At 40.7% G+C, this 27,184-nt stretch overlaps 1 protein-coding gene across 13 annotated transcripts in view; it reads left to right on the plus strand.

The window, feature by feature from the left end:
- The window catches only part of shisa6b (shisa family member 6b), a 90,044-nt gene that overhangs the window by 33,739 nt on the left and 29,121 nt on the right, over positions 1-27,184 (plus strand). The window lies entirely within an intron of this gene.

A 27,184-nucleotide genomic window follows, 5' to 3' on the forward strand; every position in this document is an offset into this window, starting at 1 on the left:
GTACTGATTTGTTAATTTAAGTTCTTCAAATATCCATACCAAATTGGCCATTAGCTCTCACCTTGCTGGTGATGTGTCAGCATGCCTGGTGCAAATCCTCAGGTGCTGCAAAACAAGCTTCATTACTTGTCACAAGTGTGAAAGACACTCATTTTCAAATTCAAACGTTGCAAGATAATGTGTTGAGTTCACTGTTCACCGAAAATATGAACACTTTCAATGCACACACTTTTTTAGTGCGTTCCATCAACACTGATGCATATGATTGTGTTATGAGAGTAGCGTGTCTCAATAGGGCAGTGCATAGTGTGTGTGTGTGTGTGTGTGTGTGTGTGTGTGTGTGTGTGTGTGTGTGTGTGTGTGCCTGCCTAGCGAGTGTGTGGTTGAAAATTTGAGAACATTACTAATGACAAAAAACTTTCATACCTGCTGGGTGAAATACAGCAATGTGCAAACACAGCAGCGAGATTCATCAACTGTTGTGACAGGAAAAGGGCATTCAACACTGAAAACACACACACACACACACACACACACACACACACACACAAACAAACAAACAAACAAAAAAAAAACATGAAGACTGTTAATCATCTGTGGATTTTGTCAGAGCAAAATCACAATTGCTGTGCTTGTACATTTAAGTTAAACATTACATATTTTTTATTTATATATTTGATTACAATGCTGCAACGTTACAAATCTCTGTTTACACATTTTGTAATTCTAGTGGATCTTTACTTATTGTATGTATATTTTATGTTTTGTTATTTCACACTTGGTTTGGCAATGTGAACATATGTTTTCTATGCCAATAAAGCTTTATGAATTGGATTAAATTGAGTGATGGTGGCTGCGCTCAGGGCTGACAGGTGCTGGCAATCAGAGCAGAGGGAAAGGTTAGCAGTGAAGTTGTGTGGCGGCAGTACATGTACAGTGTTGGTTACAGTTTGTCCATGAAAAAACATTGCAGCTCCTCAACACACAAGGAGTTCCCATGCCTTGTTTCCCAGCTGCTGGATAAAAGTTTAGGGACAGGATGTGGATTACAAACTGAAGCAGAGCCTGCTGCTCAGCTCGCTCTGCCGAGAGACAGCACACTCTGCTCCGCCTAGCTTATAAAATGTAGATACAAATATTTATTCAGTGCATTTTTATTGGGCATCAACCTCATGTTTACATGTGTATTGTCCAAAAAAATAGACTTAAGAGAGTCAATATTCTAAGCAAAAGTTTTAAAAGCCTGAACATTTATTTTCTTACCAAATGGAGATAAATGGAATGTAGGCTAGTGGCTTGCCAGAGTGGTAGCCATTGGTTTACATTCATTTATATGACAGAATGACCAGACTGCTGAACCTTGCTTTAGTTTTGTAATCACAGTGAACATCATGCATTAAACTTGTCAGTTATTGTAGCATTTTCAGGTTCTGGAATGCAGATGTTTAAAAAGCCTGCTTATTGATTATCATACTGTGTAGAAATGAATGGAGACCAATGACTGCCTGAAAGTGTGGAAGAAGTTCATGCAATGGTCTAACACTCTGTGTATTGTACTATATGTAAAGTAGAGATCATTTGTAGGCAAAGAGCTAAAATGTGCATACACACTGGTATGGTCCTTTAAATAATATCCTGAGTATTTGCAGATAATAATAATGGTAACAATATTTTTAGACTTGTGCTGGAAAAGCTCTTTTGATTTACTGAGTGTCTTTCATTTTCAACCTTTTCCCTGTAGATTTTATTCGGGTAGGAAAGCCTCTGCAATAGCATTTAGTTCATCATGTGACACTGATGCCTACGCTTAAGAAATTCTATTAAGGGTTTAGCAGGCACATAAATCAGAGTGACCCACCCTATCCGTTCTCTGTTAGGGATGTCTGTGGGATGCATGAGGCGTTTAAATGGAAATTGAATTTTCCAATTTCATTGCAGGTTTTACAAACCCTTTCATGTAGCTGTTTGTCAGAGAGAAATCTTAATCTTATCAGATGTGGGCACCATGATGGTTGATATCTCAGATTTAATAAAATATAAACATCATGACTGGCTGTGATCTGAGCCTTAATAAAAAGGTAAATATCAAACAGCAGCCTGTATGTAGCGCACTGGTTAGTTCAGTGCTGTGTGGCGGAGGCGGAACATAATCAAGATGCAAGCAAACTTTTCTTTTCCTCAGACTATTGCACATTTCTGCCATGCCAGTCACATGCTGCTGCCTATAGTATATGCACATAGTAATTGGCACACCCTTGAAGCGCTTTCAAATCAGGCAAAATTAGCAGCATGCTGCCGCTTCTGACAGATATGAGCTTTTCAATCCTCTTCCCAACTGAGTGGAGGAGTTTTCTGTGTCTTAATTACCTCACATTTGGCACAGTGCACTGCAGAGCTAGCGGGAGCCGCGGGGAGTTAGGGACTCAGCTGAGACACTCAGACAGCGGTTGGTGACAGAAGCCAGGGGAGGATGCAGTGGAGAAAAGGCTCACAGCTAGCATGCCTGGGATGACAGGAGCGGTGGTGGAGGGGGCCCGAGATCCCCAAGGAGGAGCAGAAGAAAGAGGAAGAGCTAGCTCAAGGGAGAATTCCCCTCAGGCACATATGGCGGAATTGAAACATCCATATGCCGTCGTAAAACAGAAGATATTCAGTGTGTCGATGCTCTTGGTCTCTCGCTCCATTTTCCTTTGGAGATACTGTGTACTGGCTGGTCTGTTTTATTTTGCACACAACTCCAAACCCCTCAGGAACGCTGACAGTAGTAGAGGCAAGACAGGGACGTTTCAGAGGCTCTAGACTGGGACTACAATGTCATGGTCAGCGTCTGCATGGAGCTTTAAAATACAGGCTACTATAGAACCATTTCTATTCAAAGCTGCACTGAAACTCTGAGTCATTTTTACTAAGAAAAAGATATATCTTCTTTCTGCTGTTTTGGCTTGTTCACTTATTTGGTGGAAATTACAGTTACCTAAAACAAGAAATTTATACCTTCATTATATTTTTTCAGTGACAGCAACCCCAATATTAGTGTTATTTGGCTACCACTGATGATGTGGGTATTGAAATTGAATTGAATATAAACTGTATGTAATTATCCTTGTAGGCTGGCACTAAAAATAGTTTTTTTTATATAACCTCCAACAGCCTAACTAGCAGTTTACCAGCCGGGGGCGAATGTGGACACTCTGTACGTGACTCTGTGTGTTATTTGATTTGAATCACAGAACAGTGTACACTGACTACACAGAAAAGCCTATTGTAATTTTCGACATCTGCCATTAAATTTCATCACATACATTGCTGGGTTTTGGAGCCAATTTGACATAGTGGCCAAACCATGGAATTACAACTTCTGAGTCCGTCACATGATGCAATTAGGCCCAAATATACTTTCCCCCATAGACTTACATTGTGAAAGATGTCTGTAAATCAGTGAATATACTGTTTTTGAGCATCACACCCCTGCAAAATAACTTGTTTCACAATCAGGATTTGATCCATTTGGTCCAATAACATGGTGAAAGTTTAGTAGAACCACATAATTAAATAATTTTATCCCCATTCAAGTTAGTGGGAGGCTAAACCGGAAGTAGCTGCTCGGCCAGCTGAAGTCTCATGAGCTTGTTCTGTGGGCCCAACAATGCAGAAGATCCAGGTAATTTTATATCTGGGAAGTCAGACTTTTTTGGGTTCATGCGCCACTGAGCAACTTCCATAGGAATGAACAAGGTCCCGCCTCCAACACTGTATCCAGCTCTCTTTATACATCCGTGCATCACATTAGCTGAAATAAGGAGCTCACTATAGCTGAACATCCAAATGGGCTTTCATGGCATACTATCCATTCCTACACAGGTGTGAGACCAAATATACAAATACTAGGAAAACACAAATAATAGATTTATATGCCTTCATAGGCTACTTTAAATGCATCAGTTAAACTGATCTCATATTGCATGCTGTATTCTTCAATCTAGTTTGCCTAATTTTCCAACCTTTAGAAAGGAAACTACTTTGCCACTCAAACTTCTAATTTTCTTTAAACCAAAATAATTCTGCATTCTTACAGAGATGCACGCAGATGATCATATAAAGCAGCAATAGCTCTAATACCATCATGATGTTTATTTTTGAACACATTTTCTTACTCGGCTTTCCAACAATGTTTGGCTGCAAGATGACTTCAGGATCACATCCATTGTCAACAGTGTACCAATCAAGTGCAGGAATTAAACCAAAGCCTTTCAGCTGGTGCTGAGACACCACAGGGCTCCAAACACTTAGGGGCACTTATGTCCTCCATTAAATTAAATAACCCCAGTTAGGTAGAAACTTAAAATAAAAGACTAATGTACTAATGTGTCTTATAACCAGGCAATTTCCAGCCAGTGCCTTCTCTCAGTTAGTTGATAGTGAAAAAGCACAAAAAGACCCTGCAGAGAGAATTGACTCCTGCAGGCGCGGGCAATGAACCGCAAAAGGCTGACAGCTAAGCACCCGAGGTGTTAGTGTAAAAAACGCTCCCGTATCCATGCTACAACACTCTGCTACCCAAGTCCATGTTTGCTTGCTCAGTCTTTTAATTATAACAGTCAGCTGATTGCGGGCGAACTGTGCACGGAGACAGCAGCAACATGACACTGACGAGAGATGTTGTGATGCTGCAAAACATAGCTGTCCACATAAACAACCAGACTCATAGTGGATGTAGAGAGACCTTATCAATCATGTCTGCTCAGTGTCATTGCAGAGGCTGTTTTAGTTCTTCTGATAACACACACACACTCTACTGAGACTTTATGTTGTAGCCCAGCGTGTATAGTTTCTGTCCATTTTAAACCACACAAAGAAGTTACGCCTCCAGTCCAATTGTGCTCCCTTCACTAAACTGCCTCTATTCCCTTGATGTGGCATTGATCCGTCTACTCAGAGCATTGTCTGTGCCAGCCTGACCAGCGCCATCAATATTGCATCAGGTTCAGTCTAAACAGCTCAGAACTCTTTTGCAGTCCATCTCGAGAGAGGTAATAAAATTCATGCCCGTCTTCATTCCCTCGGCGAGGAGAGTCACACGGCGGCTCATCTCACCCTATAGCTTTATTTTGTACGCCTTGGACAGAATAATTGAGACGCTCTCCTTTTGTGCCAAGAGGTGAGATTACGAAATGATACTCTTGGGTTATGCAAAAAGTGACTTTTACATTATTAATCGCCTCAAACATTAATTAGTAATCCCCGGTAATTAGTGTTCAGTCTTTTCATCACCCGGAATCAGCTGTTCCGAGAAAATTAAATGTTTACAAGAGAGTGAGTCAATATTTGCTCGCTGGAAGTTAAATTGAATTATCTCAAGAATTACTTCTGAGCGCTCAAACCCACCTGAGCAGCGGAGGGAGTTGACGGCGTCCAGCTCTGTCCTCTGGAACACTGATTTTGGCCCAAACTTCCACCTGACTTTTCATTGTTCCCTCCTCCATCTCTCTCATGATCGCAGTGGTTTATCTGGCAGACGCAGCAATCTAGGGAAGCATGAAGATATTAAATTAAACCAGGAGGAATCAGCCATGCAGCTGCCACAATGCCCTCTGGGAAATATAGTAAAAAAATGGAAAGTGTTTCCAGAGGATGATATCTACAGTGCTGGCAGCTCATTGACTTCAAGCCTTTTAGCTAGCTCATTAGCCTTTTAGCTATAACTCACTCCACAGACCCTGGTGGCTCTGTGGTTGTGCTGATGCTGAAGTATCTCTCTTTTTAATGAATGTCCTGAAAAGATTATCCCAAAATCCAAAGTGTGTATTGATGTAACACAGAATGTAATTTGGTAGTGATTAATGCACAATAGGGGTCATGTGACAGACTTCATGTTTAAATTGGTTGTTTCAGTTGAGCCACCAGAGCAAAGGGACCGAGCAAGGGCACTGCCTATTTCTGAGGGCGTTGCGGCTGAGCTGGCTAATGATCCAGTCCAATGCAGTAACCTCAGGCTGCCATGTTGGACTCTATTTTAAGAATACTAATTGAGGAAATGTCATTTTCCCATTCTCTAAGAGAAATAAATCCTCCCAATTCTGATAGGCCACACATTTGCATGGTAAAAGATCTAAAGGATATATTTATATTAAAAAAAAACAGGTCTTATGTAAGTGTTCTTTGAAGTAACTCCCCCTAATCATTTAATAGGGCATCACTAATGTACTCTAATTTGTTCTAATTGAATTTGACTATGCAGTTTGACTGGAGCAGATGCATTTGTGCAAAGAAAAATGACTTCTCTTTTCATATCACCTAACAATTATGATTTACAAAGAAATTAGAGCTGCAGTATCAGAAGAAGTTGATCTGATTTACACATTTAAGTGATTTTTTTTTATGCTGGAGATTGCATTATAATGTTGAGTTGAGGCCTTTTGTTAAATTAGCCTCATTGGTACCATTTCCTAATAAGTCACCCCTTAAAACTAGTCAACAAGCTGTAAATAATTGTTTTATTAATGGTTAATAAATATGTCACAAATAGTTAATAGAGCAGTTATTTAGTCATTAAAACTCCTGAAAAGCAACAATCAACAAGATGGAAAAAAGCATATTCAGATATTATATATTAACTGTTATATAGTGGGAAACACAGCTAATCTGTGTAGGGTTGATTTTTATTGTATTTGATGGACAGTGAGCATACAACCTTTCAGCTGTTGCCTGAGTCAAATTTTGAATCCTGATTGGTGCATGAACATATGTGACTGCTGAGCCCCACCCACTTCAGTCCAGTGGGAATAAAATACCAGACAAAAAAAAAAAAAAAAACAGGAATCAGGATGTAGAGGCCACGACTAAAGGTAAGGCTGTTTGCTGCCTTAGAGAAATATAACTGCCTCACAGAAACATTACCAGTAGAAAAAAATGTGTTAGCTTGTCACTCAGTGAGACAGCGGCGGCACCATGAATGAGCTGACAGTGTCAGTCCTACAGAGTAGTGCAGGATCAGACTACATGGGCTGCATACAAATGAAATCAAATGATATAGTATGTGTTAAATGTCATTTGTTCACTTCGTTACAAAAAAGTGACAGAGCCAATAGCCTTAAGACCAAACACTGCTACCAATGTTGCATGTCAAAACAGCCGCCTCTATTATTTTCTATGTATAACCCCCATACCAGTGGTAGCTAGGTTTGCACTTTTAATATTTTTGAAGCCTAAATGCAATCACCAGAGGTAAAAAAAGCGAATGTTAGGCTTCAAACAAACGACACCACCGTCGCATGACTTATTGCCACCACTGCAGCACGGCTGTAAAGCTGTGATGACATTTGTAGGCTCATTTAGCCACTTGCTTGCAACTGCCTTTTTAAAGACACATAAAAGCTTTAAAGTTCGTGAGTGGGGTGTTTACTGACATATTTTATATCACAGAACAAAACGTGAAAGTCTCTTAAGACCTTGTTTCAGTCATCTAACCAAAAACCCATTGACAGTGAGACAAGGGAACTGGGAGTTGCAGAATGCTAACTCATTAACGGGTTGTAGGTCTCATTCCTTTAGCACTCTATTGGGCTTAGGTTAAGAATGTCAAAGTAAGCCAATCAGGGGCAGAGTAAGGCAGAGTAGGGCGGATCATGCCTTCACCATTCTAGGGAAAATAAATTTGTGAGAAGGACAACAAAATGCAGTGTTTTTCCCCCCTCAACTTTATTTGTAACAGTCAAAAGAGAGTTAAACGCCATGGGGATGTTGCCCATGTAGATGTCTACTGTTGATTATTAAACTTAACCCGAGCAGTGAGATTATGTGTGTGGCCTTCTGTTGACCCGCTGCAACACGCTTCCTGGTGGTGGTAGGGCCGCGGTGCTGTGGGGGCAGTGTGTTTTTAGCTGTAATCTTTCAAACAGGCAGTGGATGTTACCTCACTTAGAGGGTCAAGCTAGCAGTTTGTCACTGTTGCTCTCTCGCTCATTGCAGGCAGAGGCTAGTCAAGGTCAGCACAGACATATTCCTCCCAAAATACCTTTGACAGGTAACACAATGACATCCAGGAGGACAGAATGTGAGTGATATTTCTAAAAGTGCTCCAGCCTCTTTCATAAATAGCCCGGCTGCTGTCTGTCCTTCATGACTTCCTTCCCCTGGCAGGCTGATTGATAGGGACGCACATAATCCATTATTTTGGCCCATTGATTGAGCCCGGGAATCAAAGATCAGTGTTGTGGCAGAGGTAACCGGACCCTCCTATGAGACGGCTCCGTCGCACAGGCGCAAGCAAAGGTGTCAGCCGCCGGCCTACTAATCACCCCATACTGTGAGTAATGGCTATGAAAGCAATCACAGGGGAAATGCATCATCTCTACAGACCCCCGATCTATCAACCTGACTCGCTCTCATTTGACTGAAACGCATGCCAACGTGAAATATGACGCTTTGTCAAAGGCAGAGGGAGCACGTTGACTGTGGAGCTGCAGAATGTAATAATTAAACACACCCATAAAGACCCATTGTATTTCATCCATCGACACGTACGTGTTGCGCATTTCTGAAGCCGTTTCCCTGGGTAAACATTTCATGCTTGGCTCCAGTGCATAATTACAATGCTTCACCAGTTTACACAGAGTTACAATATACTAACAGTCATTTTCCACTTCAGTCATCTTTCAATTTGTTTCCCCACATGATATCAACAGAGTAATGGTGGCAGAAGAAAGAAATGCCTGGCTTGCACACCATCAAAAAACTATTTGTCAGAGAGTTTGATGTGTTCGCCCAAACAAAAGCCACAAGCGAGCGTCCTCAGCTAACCCATCCTTTTGACGGTTTGCATTATAAAGGAGAGCAGGAGAGATTCCCTGGTTTTCTTTACAAATCTGGGATATTTGAAGTTGTTTGTGTTGCAGTTTTGGCTGTGCAGATGTAATTTCACGCAGTGGGGAAGGCTTCCTCTCCAACCACAGGAGTCCTCAGTCACATCACCTTGCAATCTGCAGGCTGGCCTCTTCCTGCCCTCCTCTCCAAAGTGCCTCTCCATTATGCTGCATGTTGTTAATCTCAACAGGTGCCCAAAAATATTTGCACAAGGCGCCCCAGATTTGGTAGTTCAGAAATAAAGTGAAGCTAGATGAAAACATGAAGGCAGAGTTGGAATGAAAACTGTAGAGGACACAGACTTTCTTTCAACAAGCCCTAATACGCCAATTTAGCAAAACGAACAACAATGTCAAATGGGGTCCTTCAACCCATAACAAATTCAGATGATGATTTATGTTTTTGTACATCTAACGAATGCAGTATTTGTCATTTTGAAACAAATTGCCACTGCATCTCTGGAAATGAATTCTATAGATTTTCTTCTCTGCTCATTCTGGTTTTCTCTCAGCGAGGTTATTACTTAATTAGATCGGAGGAAGGCTCTGTCAGATATCTCCCCTGCCTTCGACTCAGACTCGCCTTACCTCAATCGCTCACGTAGAATGCTGATCGCTCCACAGACATTTTAACCAATTACCTGACACCAAATCTGAAATAATACCTGAATACACTTCCACAAAACCTGTTTCTACTTTTTTTTTCCCTTGTTGCTGCAGGGTGAGTTGCTGTTTTTCAAGATTAGACCAAATTTAAATCTTCAAGTTTTACTGCTCATTAGAGAATACAGCAAACTTGATTTGAATTGAAATCACTGTAATTAAAATTAAATATTACACAAAAGGAGGATCCCCACAGCGTTTCATCTCATGTTTTCTGGCTCGTGATTTTCTGAACGTATGCAGATTGTTTTTGGAACAGAGAGTTCCTTATCAGAAAGTGTGTTACATAAGCACCCAAAACATTTTCTGTGAATGCTGAATTTCATGACCTGATTCATGTGAAAGTAGATAACTGCAAGCGGCTATGATCGGCAAGCACACTGACAGCAATTGGATGCTTGTTTCTTATTTAATTGACAAGAATGAATTACCACATCACTGGGAGGTAGGACTTGGCCATCTGAGGATTCCAACCGTGGACCTTTGTATCCCCAGAGAAAGGTACTTACTGTTATCATTTGACATGTTTGAACACCATTTGAAACATTAGATATCTAGTAACCAAAGAATGACTGTGTCAATTTTGATAGCATTTGATTAAAGAACAAGTGACAACCTCTGGGGCTTGAAAATAAAGCCAAACACTGACAGTGCCAAAAAGTGCAGTTCTTTGAATGGCCACTTGAGGCTGGCTCCAGAAGCAAGTCAATCCCCATAAACTCCTATGTTAAAGTACCAAACTTAACAGCAGAAATAAACATGTTTATAGCCTGGACCAAAAAACAGTTTTGGCTCTATAGTAAGTTTCCCACATTGTGACAACTGTATAGGCAGTTATTTTTTATATAAGTCACCTGTTTGAATTTTATTAAGGCTTAAAGTAATGCATAATCAAGGGTGGGCCACTTTAAGTGATAGGATGTCTGATGCTGATAGTGTCATCGGCTTCTCAGTCAGATCCACCCCTCACTCCTCCGCAGCGCCAGCCTCTCGCCCAGATGTGGTCACTTAAAGCTCCAAAAAACTAAGATAATGACAGCTGTAATGCTGAACTCAAGGCTTCAAAATGGTACACGAATCAGTGGGTGATGTCATGGTAGCTATGTCCATTATTTTCACACTCTATGATAAAGACTTGTAGAGATATAGAGTTTAACTGATTTTGCATGTTTAAAAAATAGGCAAATTGTCTGATTTCTGAATTGACCATTAAACAAACTATTGTCACACCTCAGTGGGTGTGCTGAAAAAAAAAATCAGCTGTGTAGGACACACTGGTTGTTTATGTAGGTTGTTATGAAGGTTGGAATATGAATTGTGTTAACACTTAGATTTGTTGTAATAAGTCACGCCCAATTTAATCCATCATTACATAATGTTGTGCACTGACTTAGTGCAAACCATATTTCTTGCAAATTTCTGTAGCTGATTACAAGATGTAATATTTTTGCATTTCTAGTGCCAGAGTATCTCAAGACTATGTAGTGTTTGGTTACAGATGCTTTTGCCAGTTTTGATATAGGAGCTTATGTACAATTAAACTTGAAGAAACAGGTTAAAACAGATCCATGTATCAAAATTTTCTTAAACACATAAGACCAGTGATATTCCTAGATAATCCTGCCAAAGTTTTGGATGATTGACCCAACAGTTTCTGACACGTTCTCAAAAATAGAATTTTGAGAAAATTGAGGAAAAAGTTGTTAAATCTGAAATGTTTAAGCAAAAGAAAATTGGAGCAAAGATGCAGGTGAATTTCAAGAATAAAATGGTTAGAGAATCTTAACTCTGAGCCAGGCTATTTTTGACATAATTGTAAAAACGTAAACTTGTTGCAGCACCACCTTGAGGTCAGTGGGCATCATTTTGTGTGCTTGAGTAATGGGTAGAATTTGCAACCCACATGCCAATTTTGGGTGACTTTTGGTCTCACAGTTTTTCTGCTGCACAAACAATTTTAGCAGAGAGAATGAGGAGAAGACTGAGAATAAAAGCAATAGGGCTTCAGCAGTGGGCGTTGCTGCATGGATCCCTGATAAATAATTCCATGTGTTTGAAGAAAATACAATACACAGTGCCTTAAAAAGTAATCACTCTCCTTGGAAAAGTTTTCATGTCAGGGTGAAGCTCCGAACAAACAGGTCAGTTTTGACTTCATCAGACCTTAGAAGCTTCTGGGTGACTTAAAAGACTCCCACGTGTCTTCTGACAAGATGTAGCATGTTATTTTTTTAACAGTGGCTGTTAAAAAAATGCAAGTCTGCAGTGTTGCTCTGTAACATAGCGTGATTCCTATCTTTGCCCCTGTCCATATTCGCCACTAGAGGGCTTTTTCACGTAAACATAAACATATGTTATTGCAGGGCATTTGCTGAAATGACTCATGTTTTTCTTGTGAGGACAGTCTTCCTGTCCTCCTTCACTAGTCTCCTTCTTGCACGCTCACTCAGTTTTTAAGGACAGCTTGCTCTAGGCACATTTACAGCGGTACCACACTCTTTCCATTCCTTAATGATTCATTTAACTGGACTCCAAGGGATGTTCAGTGCATTGGAGGTTTTCTTGTAGCCAGCCTTGACTTGTGCTTTTCAATCACCTTTGTACTAGACACAGTTCTATTTATATTACAAACAATAGACTACACACAGGTGATTTCCATTTAACTACTCTAAGAGCAGTTGTACTGGTGACGTTTTAGGTGTGTTCTATTTAAGGGGGAAGAATACTGATGCAAATTTCTTTGTATTTGTAATTATTTTTGATCACTTTGTTGAGATATTTGCTTGACTTTGACATTTAAGGGTCTTTTTGGTTGATTGGTGTCAAACAACAGTCTACAGCGATGCTACCTGTAGTGAGGCACAGCTGGGCTTTGTGCTAAATGCTAACATCAGCATGCTAACATGCTCATAATAAGAGTAGAAACATGTATAAGTGTGTATAATGTTTACTGTGTACATCATCTTAGTTTAGCGTGTCAACATGCATTTGCTGATTAGCATTGAACACAAAGAACAGTTGAGGCTAATGGGAGTGTCATGAGTTTTGCAGGTATTTGGCCAAGCAGCAGCCTACCGTGCTGAGAAACAAGGCCAGTGCAGACTGCTAAAAACTGCAGTTCCTTGAATGGCCACTTGAAGCTGGCTCCAAAAGCAAGTCAATCCCAGGTCACTAGGATGGCCGCTCTGCTTTGTTTCCAATTTTTCCCAGTGGCCGCTCACAGTATTGCAGCGAAAAAATCCCCTGCAGCCCAAAAAACATTTTCCCCAAAGACTTTTAGCCATTTTGAAAGAGATGTCTGTAAAACTGTTGACAGGACACATTGAACTACAAACAAGGTCAATTATTTCAATTCTGTTATGGTCATAAACCAGAGTACTAGACAAGTGATATTTTTGACCTGATGGTGGAGACAGAGGAAAAGTCAGGGAATTACTAAAGTCATTGGGATTTGTTTTCTGAGTAACATTGATATCTGTGCAGAATTTCGTGGCAAGCCATCTTAAAGTTGTTGAAATGTTCAGTCTGGATCAAAGTGGTGCAATGTGCCACTGACAGACAGACAGACAGACATTGCCATTCTAGCTCGCTGCTCACACAGCTAAAAAGGCAACATTAAATATACTTTGACTGAGGGTACATTCTTTTTATAGGCACTCTATATGGTGTGGTGTGTGTTAATTCAAAAGGACAAAAATGGCAAAAAGAGAAAAGGATTTATTTCCTGTGAGATCCAATAATAATGAAATATTAACATGCCTACATATGGTGCCATAAACCTCATCCCAAGTTAAACGCCCCACCTAGCTCCCTCCAGTCTGATTTGGCAGGCCACGAAATTAATCACAATTGCTGTGATCAGTGCAGCCGATGTGACTAGTGGCACTTTTCTGAAATGTTAATAAAGCCATATTGAATGGTGCACTATTCTCGGCAGGAAGTCCGTAGCCTGTGGCTGCTCACTAAATCTCAATGACTTCATTAACTCATTACCATGAGTCACGGCGTGCAGTGCCAACAGCAATTAAAATACGACAGAAAAGAGCGGTGTCCTTGGGCCACTGTGCTGCTCGCGAGACTGATACGCTTTACTAGATTTAGCAGGATGATTGACATATCAATAGGCGCCGAGGTGGATTAAATGGACTCAGTCAATATTCAGATTTGTCTCACTCACGACTGAAGCAAATTGTGCACACCTTGTCAAGTGCTGTCAGCTTTTGTGCTTCAGGCTATGCGGAAATGCTGCTGTTGAAGCAGGATATCCTGTCTGTCACAGCCAGGAATGTGACGTGCCTCTGAAGATTTCATTTGAATTTTTAAAATGCTCCAAAAAAATGTGACTTTTTAACTTATGGTAATTGAAAAATTACCAAAAGCTACACAAAGTGGAAGTCGGGGAAAAAAATCCTAGAGGGCATGAAAGGTCACCAAGATTTTCTCTCGGTACAGAGAAGACTGGTTAATATTCATCCAATCTTTTGTCTTTTTATTCTTTATTCAACCAGGAGGCCAGAGGAGGCGGAAAAATCGTAACTTTCAATGAATATGTCAGGGCTTTAATTCAACTCTCTCCTCTGTCTTTTGTAGAAACACATTTCTATTCATGAAGCCAATCCTCCGTAGTCATGACACTGCATACTTATGTTTCTTTTGTAAAACTCCAGCAAAATGGTAATTAAATTGCAACTGTGGGCTTCTGTCCCCTATGCAGACTTAAAGAAGCCTTTATCTTAGCAAATGACAGGCAGTTGATTATGAAAAACCCAACATTGCCTCTTTTTCTTTCTCCTGCGTGAAGGCAGTCCACCCACACCTTCTGCTTTTGTGGGCACTATTGTTATGGCTCCATTGTTAATGAGTTTAGAATTAACTGGCTGTAATGACTGGAGACTGGAGCCCCTGCTGAGCCTGATTGTGCTGTTGAATGGGGAGCTGGAGTAATGTATGGATGGATGTGCACATGGTGCACAGGTATCTGTGTGTGTTGCTTGCTCGCTGGGAAAAATACAAGCGCTGGCAGAACTGGGAGGGTCGTTTCTGGGGACAGTTACGCCTCGATGCTCGCTGCGCAACCTGACATCAGGTGTCATCCTGTGGCCCTTCATCTACTTTAGGGGATTGGTTTTATTGTGATTTTTGATATCAGGCAGACATCAGCTGGTAAAGCTGTGGCCTCAGTCAACTGGGGGCATTAAACTCTGCCCAGACTAATCCATTACACTTTGAATTTGTGCTTTAAGCTCGTTTAGTAGACATTTACTTGGCATTAAAACATTTTAGATGTGGATACATTTATTAAAGGAGCTGTATGTGACATTCAGAGAATATATATGATTCAGAGTGTGAGCCAAGATTGCTTGCACACAGCTCTTCACATAGAGGTGGCTGAGCCAGCTGCTAGCACATGCTAATGGTGCCAACGGTGTTAACGATTTTTAGTGTGGGGGTGATTGGGCGTTATTCTTCCACAACTCCTGCACAATACTGCACTGAGACACTAGTCGTAGCTCTAGTTTTTGTGAAGTCATCTGACAAAATAAATAAATACTACTAAATGTCAGCTCCTTTTGTGATCACTTTAACGAGTGATCACAGTGAGTGTTAGAGGCTGCAGAAAGTTGTCCTTTTATTTTGCTGCCATAAAGCAGGTTTCGAAAGACTCATTTTTCAAGTATTTCAAGATTTATCCACTCTGGAGAGCATTTTCAAAAAGCTCCATGTACAGTGAGAAAAACTTGGAGGTATAAAAAAAACAACCTTAGTGTCGACATAGGGCCAAAACAAAGAGAAAAAGATGTGTTTTTAAATTTAGCCAGTCTAATTTTAATATCACGAATTCAATTATTAATCCCATATTGCTCTGTTACTTGAGCTTTTTGGGAGTTTTAGGGCGTCATAGTGTGACACCGATCGGGCCACTGACCAAACGTTGGCAACGTTGATAGATCATGTGTACGCAGGGGCATTTTAGGGATTTGAGGACATCTGGGGCTTTGCCCACCCCTCTGTTGGAGGTTCAGGGAATCCTCCTCCAGCACTTTTGTCATAACAAGCTCTGTTTTTATGCTTTTTATGCACTCTGACACCTTATGTTCATTTAAAGTACAAATTCCCAGTGTGAATAGATGTATTTTCATTGTGAATTACAACTATTACAGGCTGTAAGTTGAGTATCACTGCCCTTAAAGGACAATGTCTTGTTTTCTGTTCCTACAAGTGTTAAATGTGGTGTGTGGGTGTGGTTGCTTTATAGTTGCTGGAAGCTAATTTTGATGAACCTAGGCTGAGCAATGAAATGTAGCTAACTAATGTAGCTTATTACAACAACTTACTTACTACAATGATGTCCATGTCAGATGATGATGTATTCAAAGTTGACCCCCTACTGGGGCTGCACCACTGAGAAATGCCTCAGGGTTGAAGCGAAGGTCACTATTGCCCATTTCCAACATCTGTAACAGGTTGAGACAGGTTAGCTGCTCATCAGTGCTTGGTAAAAATGTGTTTTAAGTACACTATAGTAAACTAGCTGGATTTAGGGGCTTTCACTGTGTGCCTCCTGTGTCTCTTCTTCTCTCTTCTTCTCTCCCCCTCTGTCCTGCAGCATAATTCTCTATAATGAGCTTGTGGACAGGAGATGAGATATGATTCTTGGAATTAAAACAGCATTTTCTACTTTGATCATCCAGCAGTGTGTGAAGCACTGAAATAAGACTCTCCCCTTCTTTATCGAATCTTTGCTCTCGTTCTCCCTCTCTTAATCTTTCCCTTGCTCGCTCGCTCTGCTCTATCTGAGCTTGGGGGATTGCTGTATGAGATGGAGAGTTAATGAAGAAAGCTTTTTTTTCCCCCCCTGCAAGAAGACTGGTAAACTCTGGCAACTTTGTACTCTGCTTTTGTTAATCGCGTCACAATCGGCTTTCATGCTTTACAATCTCAACCCCTGAACCAGTTAAGCATAAATATTTAACATCATTATTTTCAAGCCCCTGAGAATATGTCTTAAACAATTGCTTAAGCTGCAACACAAACGAATCTGAACTATTTTTTGCTCCCAAAGTTGGCCGAGCAGCTGCGGCCTCTCTCTGCGAGACAATCCCTATGATATCCTTGTTATTCCTTTTCATTATGCTCCATCTTATTTTACATCACTTACAGGCAAAACAGCAGTCACACAGCCCCTCGTTCTCATGCACACACTCACACTCATGAGTGGCCTCGTATCCGTAAACTGCAAGTGAGATGCAACATTGTCAAAGAGCCATTTAAGATGCTATCATCTAATATGGAGGCTGACGTGGGCTGGTGCTGGCAGCATGGTTATGTAAGCAGCTTTCTCGGGGACTGATAGCAATCCAACACACCCAGCAGGGGAGTGATGGTGTGTGTTTGTGTGTGTCGGGTGAGGAGCGGGGGGGTGAAACAAATCACACATTCAGTATGCTACATAATATTGCACCCAGTGTTTTGCCACAGGTACAGAGAGAGGCACTCGTTCGTGCCAATTGATTTGTTAATATGCTAATGTACCATGATTAGCGAAGCAAGAAGCCGAGCGCGACTTCGCTCAGTGAGGTGCTGATTGAAAGAAATCAACAACCAGGGTAGCAGATGAGAAAGAAATGCACATTTTGGAAATCAAACTTTGAACTCAGCAGATGCTATTGTAGATTCAGTGGCCTGATTTAGCCAAATTGTGTGGGCATTTTCCAATATTACAGTCTTTTTTAATACAATGTTCTCTCTTTGTGTTACTCGAGGCAGTATTTTCATGCAACAGTGGCAGGATACTTTCTGGTAGACTTTAGCACTAAGGCAAAACATTGGCAATAAACTTAACATCACATGTGACACTCGATTTGGCTAAGACTGCTGAAACTAACATTAGCTTTAGCTTTGTGTTATTTTTTGTATCATTTCAATCAGTTACAATAAAATACTCACTAAAGTAGATGGTGAGCAATGCTGTGTGTATTCTGGGACCATACCTACATCACCACTACCAAAACCATCGGAGAAAGAAACATGAGTGGTCACACAATCAGACAGGTTGTGTGAAGCTTTTGGTTCCAGATTATCTAAATCACTTTATTTGTAGGTAAAGCGAGTGCACTCATAAGCCCTGTTACACTGCCTCTTTAAGGCGGGAATTTCACACCATTATTCCATTCTGTATATAAGGTACTGTACAACCTCTGAATGGAGGGACAGAGTTGTCTCGCCTTTAAGCCAGCATTGGAGGTAGTAACAGCACTGAAACAATGTCTCTAAAAACGGGACAGTCGGCAGAACAGGAGGACTATGGCAGGATGAGTGCAATGATTTAACAACAAGTTATGTGTGGGACCCACCGAAGGAGATTTAAAAAGTAGCTGGCAGCAGTTAGCAGCTAACTCAAAGTAGGCCGAAAATGTATGCAAACTGGGAAAGCAGTGAGGTCTGGCAGCAAGGTGGGTATGCAAGCACTGTCAATAAAATGAGTAAATTTTTGCAAAAAAAAAAAAAAAATGCCACAGAAACATTAACAGTTGCATTCACTGTGTGAGTCAACTTTTAGTGATAAAAAAGACAAACATACTTTGAAAAACGGTGCTGTAGAGGTGAAGCATGGCGAAACTTTAGCTCTAGAAAAACTCACTGGATCCGTTAAAACCACAGAGTATTTACTGGCTGTATTTGGCTCATGCAGAACATTATTACTATTATGTCACTAAAATTAATATTGCCTCGGTGTGTGAATATGCAAAAACGATGTCGGACTCCGTAGTTTTCTCTGGACCCCTCCCAAATCTGACCAGTGATGACATGTTTGGCCGCATGTCATCATTTAATCGCTGGCTGTCCAGGTCCTGGTCCTGGCTGTCCTTGCTATCGGATCATTATCTGATTACTTTTGATTTCTTTTTACCCGATTACACGCCACTCAGCAACAGTTACTATACTAGATGTTTATCAGATAGTGCTGTCGCAAAATTTAAGGAAAAGATTACTCCGTCGTTAAATTCAATACCAAGTCCCTCAGTAACAGAGGTTTCCTGTACCGACTTTGATCATTTTGTCGATAGTGCCGTAGGCTCGCTGCGAACAACACTTGACTCTGTAGCTCCTCTTAAAAAGAAGTTAAAAAAGCAAAGAAAGTTTGCTCCTTGGTATAACTCTCAAACCCGTAAGTTAAAACAAATATCGCGAAAATTTGAAAGGAATTGGCGATTGACCAAACTGGAAGAATCTTGTTTAATCTGGACAGACAGTCTCAAAACTTATAAGAGGGGCCTCCGCAATGCCAGAGCAAACTATTACTCAGCATTAATAGAAGAAAACAAGAACAACCCCAGGTTTCTTTTCAGCACTGTAGCCAGGCTGACTGAGAGTCAAAGCTCTACTGAGCCTTGTATTCCTTTAGCCCTTAGCAGTAATGATTTTATGAGCTTTTTTAATGACAAAATTCTAACTATTAGAGGCAAAATTCATGACCTCCTGTCCCCAGATAGTACCTATCTAACCTCAAACACAGCTGTAAGACCTAATATATATTTAGATTGCTTCTCCCCAATTTCTCTTCAAGAATTGACAGCAGTGATTTCTTCATCTAAATCATCAACATGTCTCTTAGACCCCATCCCAACTAGGCTACTTAAGGAGGTCTTTCCTTTAGTTAACACTCATATATTAGATATGATCAATATATCCTTATTAACAGGCTATGTACCACAGTCTTTTAAGGTAGCTGTAATTAAACCTCTACTAAAAAAGCCCATCCTGGATCCAGAGGTGTTAGCCAACTATAGACCAATATCTAATCTTCCCTTTATGTCAAAGATCCTTGAGAAAGTAGTCGCAGACCAGCTGTGTGATTTTCTCCATGATAATAATTTATTTGAGGAATTTCAGTCAGGATGTAGTGTGCATCATAGCACTGAGACAGCACTAGTTAAAATTACAAATGACCTTCTGATTGCTTCAGACAAAGGACTCGTCTCTGTTCTTGTTTTATTAGATCTTAGTGCGGCGTTTGACACAATTGACCATCAAATTCTACTGCAGAGACTGGATCACTTAATTGGCCTAAAAGGTTCTGCACTAAGCTGGTTTAAATCTTATTTATCTGATCGTTTTCAGTTTGTTGATGTTCATAATGAATCATCCTTACGTACCAAAGTTTGTTTTGGAGTTCCGCAAGGTTCTGTGCTCGGACCAATCCTATTTACTCTATATATGCTTCCTTTAGGTAACATCATTAGAAATCACTCTATAAATTTCCATTGTTATGCGGATGATACTCAGTTGTATTTATCGATGAAGCCAGAAGAAAGTAATCAATTAACTAAACTCCATAACTGCCTTAAAGACATAAAAACTTGAATGAGCACCAATTTCCTGATGTTAAATTCAGACAAAACTGAAGTTATTGTTCTTGGCCCCAAACAACTCAGAGACTCTTTATCTGATGACATAATTTCTCTAGATGGCATTGCTCTGGCCTCTAGCACTACCGTAAGAAACCTCGGAGTAATATTTGATCAAGATTTGTCTTTTAATTCTCATTTAAAACAAACCTCACGGACTGCATTTTTTCATCTGCGTAATATTGCGAAAATTAGGCCTATCCTGACCCGAAAAGATGCAGAAAAATTGGTCCACGCTTTTGTTACCTCTAGGCTGGATTACTGTAACTCTCTATTATCAGGTAGCTCTAGTAAGTCCTTAAAAACTCTCCAGCTAATTCAGAATGCAGCAGCACGTGTACTAACAGGAACTAAGAAACGAGATCATATTTCTCCTGTTTTAGCTTCTCTGCACTGGCTCCCTGTAAAATCCAGAATTGAATTTAAAATCCTACTGTTAACTTATAAAGCTCTAAATGGTCAAGCTCCATCATATCTTAGTGAGCTCATAGTGCCATATTATCCCACCAGAACACTGTGCTCTGAGAATGCAGGGTTACTTGTGGTCCCTAAAGTCTCCAAAAGTAGATCAGGAGCTAGAGCCTTCAGCTATCAGGCTCCTCTCCTGTGGAATCATCTTCCTGTTACGGTCCGGGAGGCAGACACCGTCTCCACATTTAAGACTAGACTTAAGACTTTCCTCTTTGATAAAGCTTATAGTTAGGGCTGGCTCAGGCTTGCCCTGTACCAGCCCCTAGTTAGGCTGACTTAGGCCTAGTCTGCCGGAGGACCCCCTATAATACACCGGGCACCTTCTCTCCTTCTCTCTCTCTCTCTCGTATTCTATTACTGCATCTTGCTAACTCGGCCATTCTGGATGTCACTAACTCGGCTTCTTCTCCGGAGCCTTTGTGCTCCACTGTCTCTCAGATTAACTCATATCGCAGCGGTGCCTGGACAGCGTGACGTGTGTGGTTGTGCTGCTGCCGTGGTCCTGCCAGATGCCTCCTGCTGCTGCTGCCATCATTAGTCATTAGTCATACTTCTACTGTTATTATACACATATGACTATTGTCACACATGTATACTGCCAGATATTAATACATACTTTCAACATATTGTACCACAGTAGCCAGAACTATAACTATAATATTATTACTTTCAATAATGTTGTTGTAAGCTACTGTTATTACCTGCATCTCTCTCTCTGTCTCTCTCTCTGTCTCATTGTGTCATGCGGATTACTGTTAATTTATTATGCTGATCTGTTCTGTACGACATCTATTGCACGTCTGTCCGTCCTGGAAGAGGGATCCCTCCTCAGTTGCTCTTCCTGAGGTTTCTACCATTTTTTTTCCCCGTTAAAGGGGTTTTTTTGGGGAGTTTTTCCTTATCCGCTGCGAGGGTCATAAGGACAGAGGGATGTTGTATGCTGTAAAGTCCTGTGAGGCAAATTGTGATTTGTGATATTGGGCTTTATAAATAAAATTGAATTGAATTGAATTGAATATTACAATGACATCACGGAAGCTTATGTGAGGTGGAACACTTCAGTGAATTGGTGAAGTCAGTGCCACTAGCACATGTTGCTGCCAAGGTAAAAAGATGTGGCAAATCAATTTGGACTGGTCATGTCAGAAAACCGATCATCATCGGGCATGAGAGTCTTACAAGACAGAGTCTGGGCTTTCCTGAGGTGTGTTTACAAGTTGTTTTATTCATTGTAGATTTTTACAACAATTCACCCAAAGAACAAAGCAGGCACACTAATTGCACAATCCAAATCTTCATAAAAACTTGATGCTTCCCATAGCAGCTGGGATTTTGAAAATCAAAATCACACACAGACTGAGAACAAGTGAAGAATGCCAACATAATAGTTAGGCAATTGTAGGTTCATAGCCACGGTCTACATCCAGTGGGCCAGACAAGTGCGTTGAAAATGTTGGCAATAATCCTGCATGGCATGGAAAGGAAAACTGTATATGCCCAACAATGGCAAGGACAGCATGTCAATGTCTGTGATAATTAATCACAATGAACAATTAAGTGGGTAATAACTTTATCATTAGCATCTGTTTTCTCCTCTAAATGAGTTTGTTTTTTGGGTTTTATGAAATACCCAATTATCTGAAGGCTTGTATTTTTTTGCAACCCTATTACCAGACAGTTTTAAAACTGCAATAAATTATTTTGTTTGTTTATTGACACAGAAAGTTGAGGAGCAACATTATCATTAATGTGTAGGAGTGTTTATGAATTTACACTCTTTAGCTCTGTTTTTGGCAACATGATCTCACAAAAACCTCTAAACACCAGATTACATGGTGGTGGCACATCTTGTTGAAATTAGGTGGTGCTGGCGTTGTTGGATTTAGACACCAAAACTGCTTAGGTTTAGAAAATATTTTGTATTGAGTTAAAAGAATCAGTTCATTGGAAAATGACGTATGTAGGCAACGTCATGTGATACCATGTAAAGAATGTAAGTACATTAAGTTAAAAGAAGTCCATGTTGACTTTTAGTTACACACAGGACATGAAAAGCAGTCTTCCGAGTGAAAGTCTGGTGTTTGTTGGACTGTTCACCTCCCAACCTTCTGTTTATGCAGACTTTATCACTCTTTATGCTGCCTATGTAATATTAATGCACATTGCGTGATGTTGCTGAACCAGGGAATTTATGTCCACCACAACAACAAATCTGATTTGACTAACCATTGGCTCTGTTTCTGTGGTGCCAGCATGTACTTTCAACACAATCCATACTACCACCACTTAATGCGGAGGTCACGTACTTCTGTGACACCAGGTTAGTTTTGGTCTCCACTAACTCCTGAGACAAATACCTGTCTCTTTAGCTGCTAAATGCTCCACTGTGTTTACCAGCTAGTCTCTAACTGTGTCTGCCTGCGGTTTGCTGCTGAGCAGGCAGTGTACAGTGGGTTTTAAGAGGTCTTTTTCTGAAAACAGCTGCCTGCTGTGGCTGAAAACAATGCTGGGAGCGATTATAGCGAAACAAACAGTAAAGTTGTGGGGCTGGCAGCTAAACAATGAGCTGAAACTCACCATAAGGCTCCAGAAAGTTGAGAGAAGCTGCAGATTCAGGCGATAATTCTCTGTAAGTTCATCACTGAAAACAACCTCTTTTACATATTTTGCATTGTTTTCACATTGGAATGTTTTTTATGTATAAAAACAAATTAATTATAGCCACATTAAATTAAGGATTTAATTTCAACATTGCTGCATCAAAGACACACTTCTTGCACTTGCATTTAACATTTGCATGTAAGATGGGGAATAGTCCAAATCAAAACTCCCCTCAGACTGTGTGGCAACAAGGCAGTATAACTGTAAAGTATGCTAACAGCAGCTCTGCATGCTACACTGAAAGCTCAGAGTTAGCACATTACAAGGAAACATTTGTGGCGATGAATTAATGAGCAGTTTGTTTGAACGTAGTTTCAGCTTCCAGGCTCATGAGCTGAATGCATCTGCACTATTAGCAAACATGGTTTATGAGATATTACACATGCTACATTATGTGTTAATATGAGATGCAAGAGTATGTGAAGTCTTACACTCATAAAAAAGCATTTAGCTTTATTGAGACATACATCACAGCATGGCAGCAGCCCCTGGAGTCACTATTTCCTTCATATAGCCTTAACGTCACTGAAAAGCCCATTGCTATCAATGAAACTCACAGCTATGCTTGTTAGATGAGCAAAATGAGATTTACTTTCATGTATTTTGTAAATTACATACTGCTCAGTGAAGATCAGAGTGGGATCAAACAGCTTTCAACTGCACATAGCTTCTTACAGGAAAGTGAAGTGTTTTGCCCTCAGTTCTTCTGGCTGAATTTGGTTCTTGGAAATTCATAAAAAGCATCCTCTTACCTTGGCTCTGTGTTATTGTGAACACACGACACGTTTGCAGCTGACATTAAAGCGGGCTCAGTCCACACCATTGATTTCAGGAGATAGCCCTGCTGATATGTCAAGGCCGGCCGGGGTGAGGGTGGCTGGAAATGCAGCAGAGCCCTTGTAGAACGAGGGGCTGAAAATCTGAGCAAACATTGTTAAGTGCTGATGGTGGGCATGCTGGCAAGTAGATTTGCCCTGGGAGGGAGGTCTCCTCAGTGCACTGACTCCTCTGCAGCTTTTCACTCGCTGTTGTCTTTCCCCTCAGTGGAGCTGCACCAGAAAGTCAGGAATTTCTGCCTGTTACAGCCAACATCTCTCCTGCAGACTACATGTAGGTGTAGCAGTTGACTGTAAAAACACAGTTTTATTCCAATTAAGGAGCTATTTACAGTTGAGCTGCCAACAACACTTATGTCATTTGTAGCCCTGCTTTAAAAGTCTCATTTTTATAAATTTCATCTCTCCACTGACAGCCAGTTTTAAACCTTTTGATTTACCCCCTCTCCCCTGCATTGCAAGAAAATTGCATGTCAAAATAAGTGACTGCTTTACATGGCAACAGCGTAGAATGAGACGATTGTTTTCTTGTGCACCGCTGAGGGAAATGCTGAATCTTCCTGTAGCGCTCTTCAACCTCACAAGTTTCTGTTGACTAAAACACTGCACACATCATAAATATACGGCATAATGTTGAGTCAGGAGAACTGTAACTAATGCTTGGGCATCAAGGTTTCTTGTCACAGTTTGGTTTTAAATTACCACACAGGAACACTCAGGCCGGTAAACTGATGTGTGAAAGACCACAAATGGATGAGTTTGGTGTTTTGCAGCTCACATAGCAGGGTCACTAACACGTGAATTACCTGCATTCCCTCGACCAAAGCGATGAAAATACAGCTGCTAAAGCTGAAGGTTTAAAGCAGCCACAGATTTTCCCAAGCCTTAAGCCTGCATAGTAGAGTTCACTGGGTCCACCATGTCCCACACTAAAGGAACACGTCTCCATCGTCCTCATTATCCCCCTTCACCAGGCATACAGACCAACAAAGGAGGCAGGAGATGACAGTGTGTCCTCTGGGGGAAACACTCCACTGCCATCAATATACCAGCCTTGCATTACATGTCTGATGGATTTATCAAGCCATCGATAACTTATTGACCGGAATAACGCTCAAGGTCATTTTGGAAGAGTCTCCAGTAGCCCTGCTTAACACAGTGCAGTAAGAGGTTAATGTCAGTGCTCTGTCCTGTTCCTTTAAGGTGCAATGAGTTCAGATTTCACTGCCTCATGAGGTCAAAACGACCATAATAAATCTAAGGGAGGTTATCAAGAGCTTCTAATCAATACCAATGTACGGAAGCTTATGGCTGCCAATACTGAAATAAAATAATTTGGTAAAATTGGAATTTTAATTGAGATTAGTGTGTTCAACAAAGTCTTGCTTTAGACATATGAAAACAGGTAAAGACAATAAATACTCGGGCTCGCACATCAAATATATGGCACATATCTTTACAAGATTTCAAGGGCGTAGGTTTTGTGTCAACATTGTGGGGGGGCATATGAGATGGGGGTTTCGGGTGTCCTATGCCAGAAAATTTTGTCACTTAATTAGAATTCATCCTGTTTCTACTGGGGGACACAAATGTACATGTTCTAAATATTGAGGGGGACGTTTCCTCTGTGAACCTGCACCCCACCATTCAGATCTACACCTTTGCAAGATTTTATGTATTATATTACTAATTTTCAAATATGAATACAACTTTTTTTTGTTTCTTTTTTTATTTGAAACGCACAAAATGTACAAAATAAAACAGAAAAGGCTGCAATATGGCCATGTGAATAAGCAGAAAATTCACTACACTCTTTAGAAGAAATATATATATACTGTATATGTATATATATATACATTTTGGTCACACGGAGTGCGTTGTAGCAGCTGGAAGTGGCTTTTTGTTATTGTTCTTAATGAGAAGTAAGCTTTTTGCTAACTGTTTTTGGCGTTTGGTGTACTCCCCGAGATCCACCCCTTTTTTAGGCTCATGTACCCACTAGATCTCTGTTTCCCTGTGCCAACAAAATATTTGCTGACAGCTTCTCACCCTCAAACAGAGCAAGAGCAAGTACCCTTTGACTAGCCAGGTTAGGGTAAGGGGTGATAGGGTGGTTGCCTGGCAACAGTAAAAAGGCACAGGAAGGGTTGTTTTTACCAGTGGGATTTTTTATTTATTTATTTATTTATTTATTTATTTATTTATTTTTATGTAAAGGCAGTGCGGTTGCAACTGCAAAACACTTTCTGTGTGACCAGGGCCTTAGAATCCTCAAACCTGCAAGTGGGTGTGAAAGGCATGTTTTCTTAAAAAATGTCCAAGATCATGCCATTTGTCATAGCCCGAAACTGTGAAATATGGTTATTTATGGTGGAGGGAGGGTCATGCATTTTCCCTCAGACACTCAGGGAGGCTTAAGGAAAAATATTTGTAGCTCCAGGGAGGGTTATGATATTAAAAAGAAAAAAGAAGAAGCCGAAAATGTCACACCACTGCCACCCCCTTACCCTGATAAGTGAAGTACAGTCCCTTGGTTAACATTAGCCACTATGGGCCACTGGTTATATCACATCACATAAGACTGTAACAGCAAAACCACGGAGTCTGTTGAAATGAGCAAAGGTGTGTTTTATTACCTATGAATCCAACATTTAAGTTTAACAAAGCAGGTGTGCTGTATATCCTTGTAAAGGTCATATGCTTTTATTTTAATGGACAATGAATACTCAAGACCCAAGAGGTGCTTAGCGTCTTCTTGTATTGATGAGAAGGGCTTATCTGAAAAGGAAACAGTGTGAACATAGTGGATAGAATTTAGCAGTGCAATGTTTATCTACGGTGTGTGTGTCGGTACTGATGTTAGGTGTACTGTAGCATTTTAGTACAGAGATGTGCTGTTTGCATATTTCTCTCACAGGGGATTTCATGTAAACCTCCCGCTGCTATCAGTACGCTGATGTGGAAAAATCTGCAATTCATGCTCATCAGTGTATCTACTGCAGCACTCCCACCTCTTATCATGAATGTACTCCAAACTCCAAAGGTTTATTTGGTCAGTGGGTTTAAGGTCAAAACTGTTGTGCATATTGTTCAGACCCAGAGCCGGGGAAGGCATCCCTGTAGCTGTGTGTTGGTGTGTGGGAGGCAGCGGCAATGAGAAGCTGATGGTAAATCGATAGTGATGGATCAAAGTGCCGCATGGCTGGAGCCCTGTGGTGTCAGGGTGCGGGGAACAACGGTGACTTTTTAGCCCTCCTCCCTTCTTCTCATTATCCTCGCCTCC

The sequence above is a fragment of the Epinephelus lanceolatus genome, chromosome 21, assembly GCF_041903045.1.
Source record: "Epinephelus lanceolatus isolate andai-2023 chromosome 21, ASM4190304v1, whole genome shotgun sequence".
NCBI lineage: Eukaryota > Metazoa > Chordata > Actinopteri > Perciformes > Serranidae > Epinephelus > Epinephelus lanceolatus.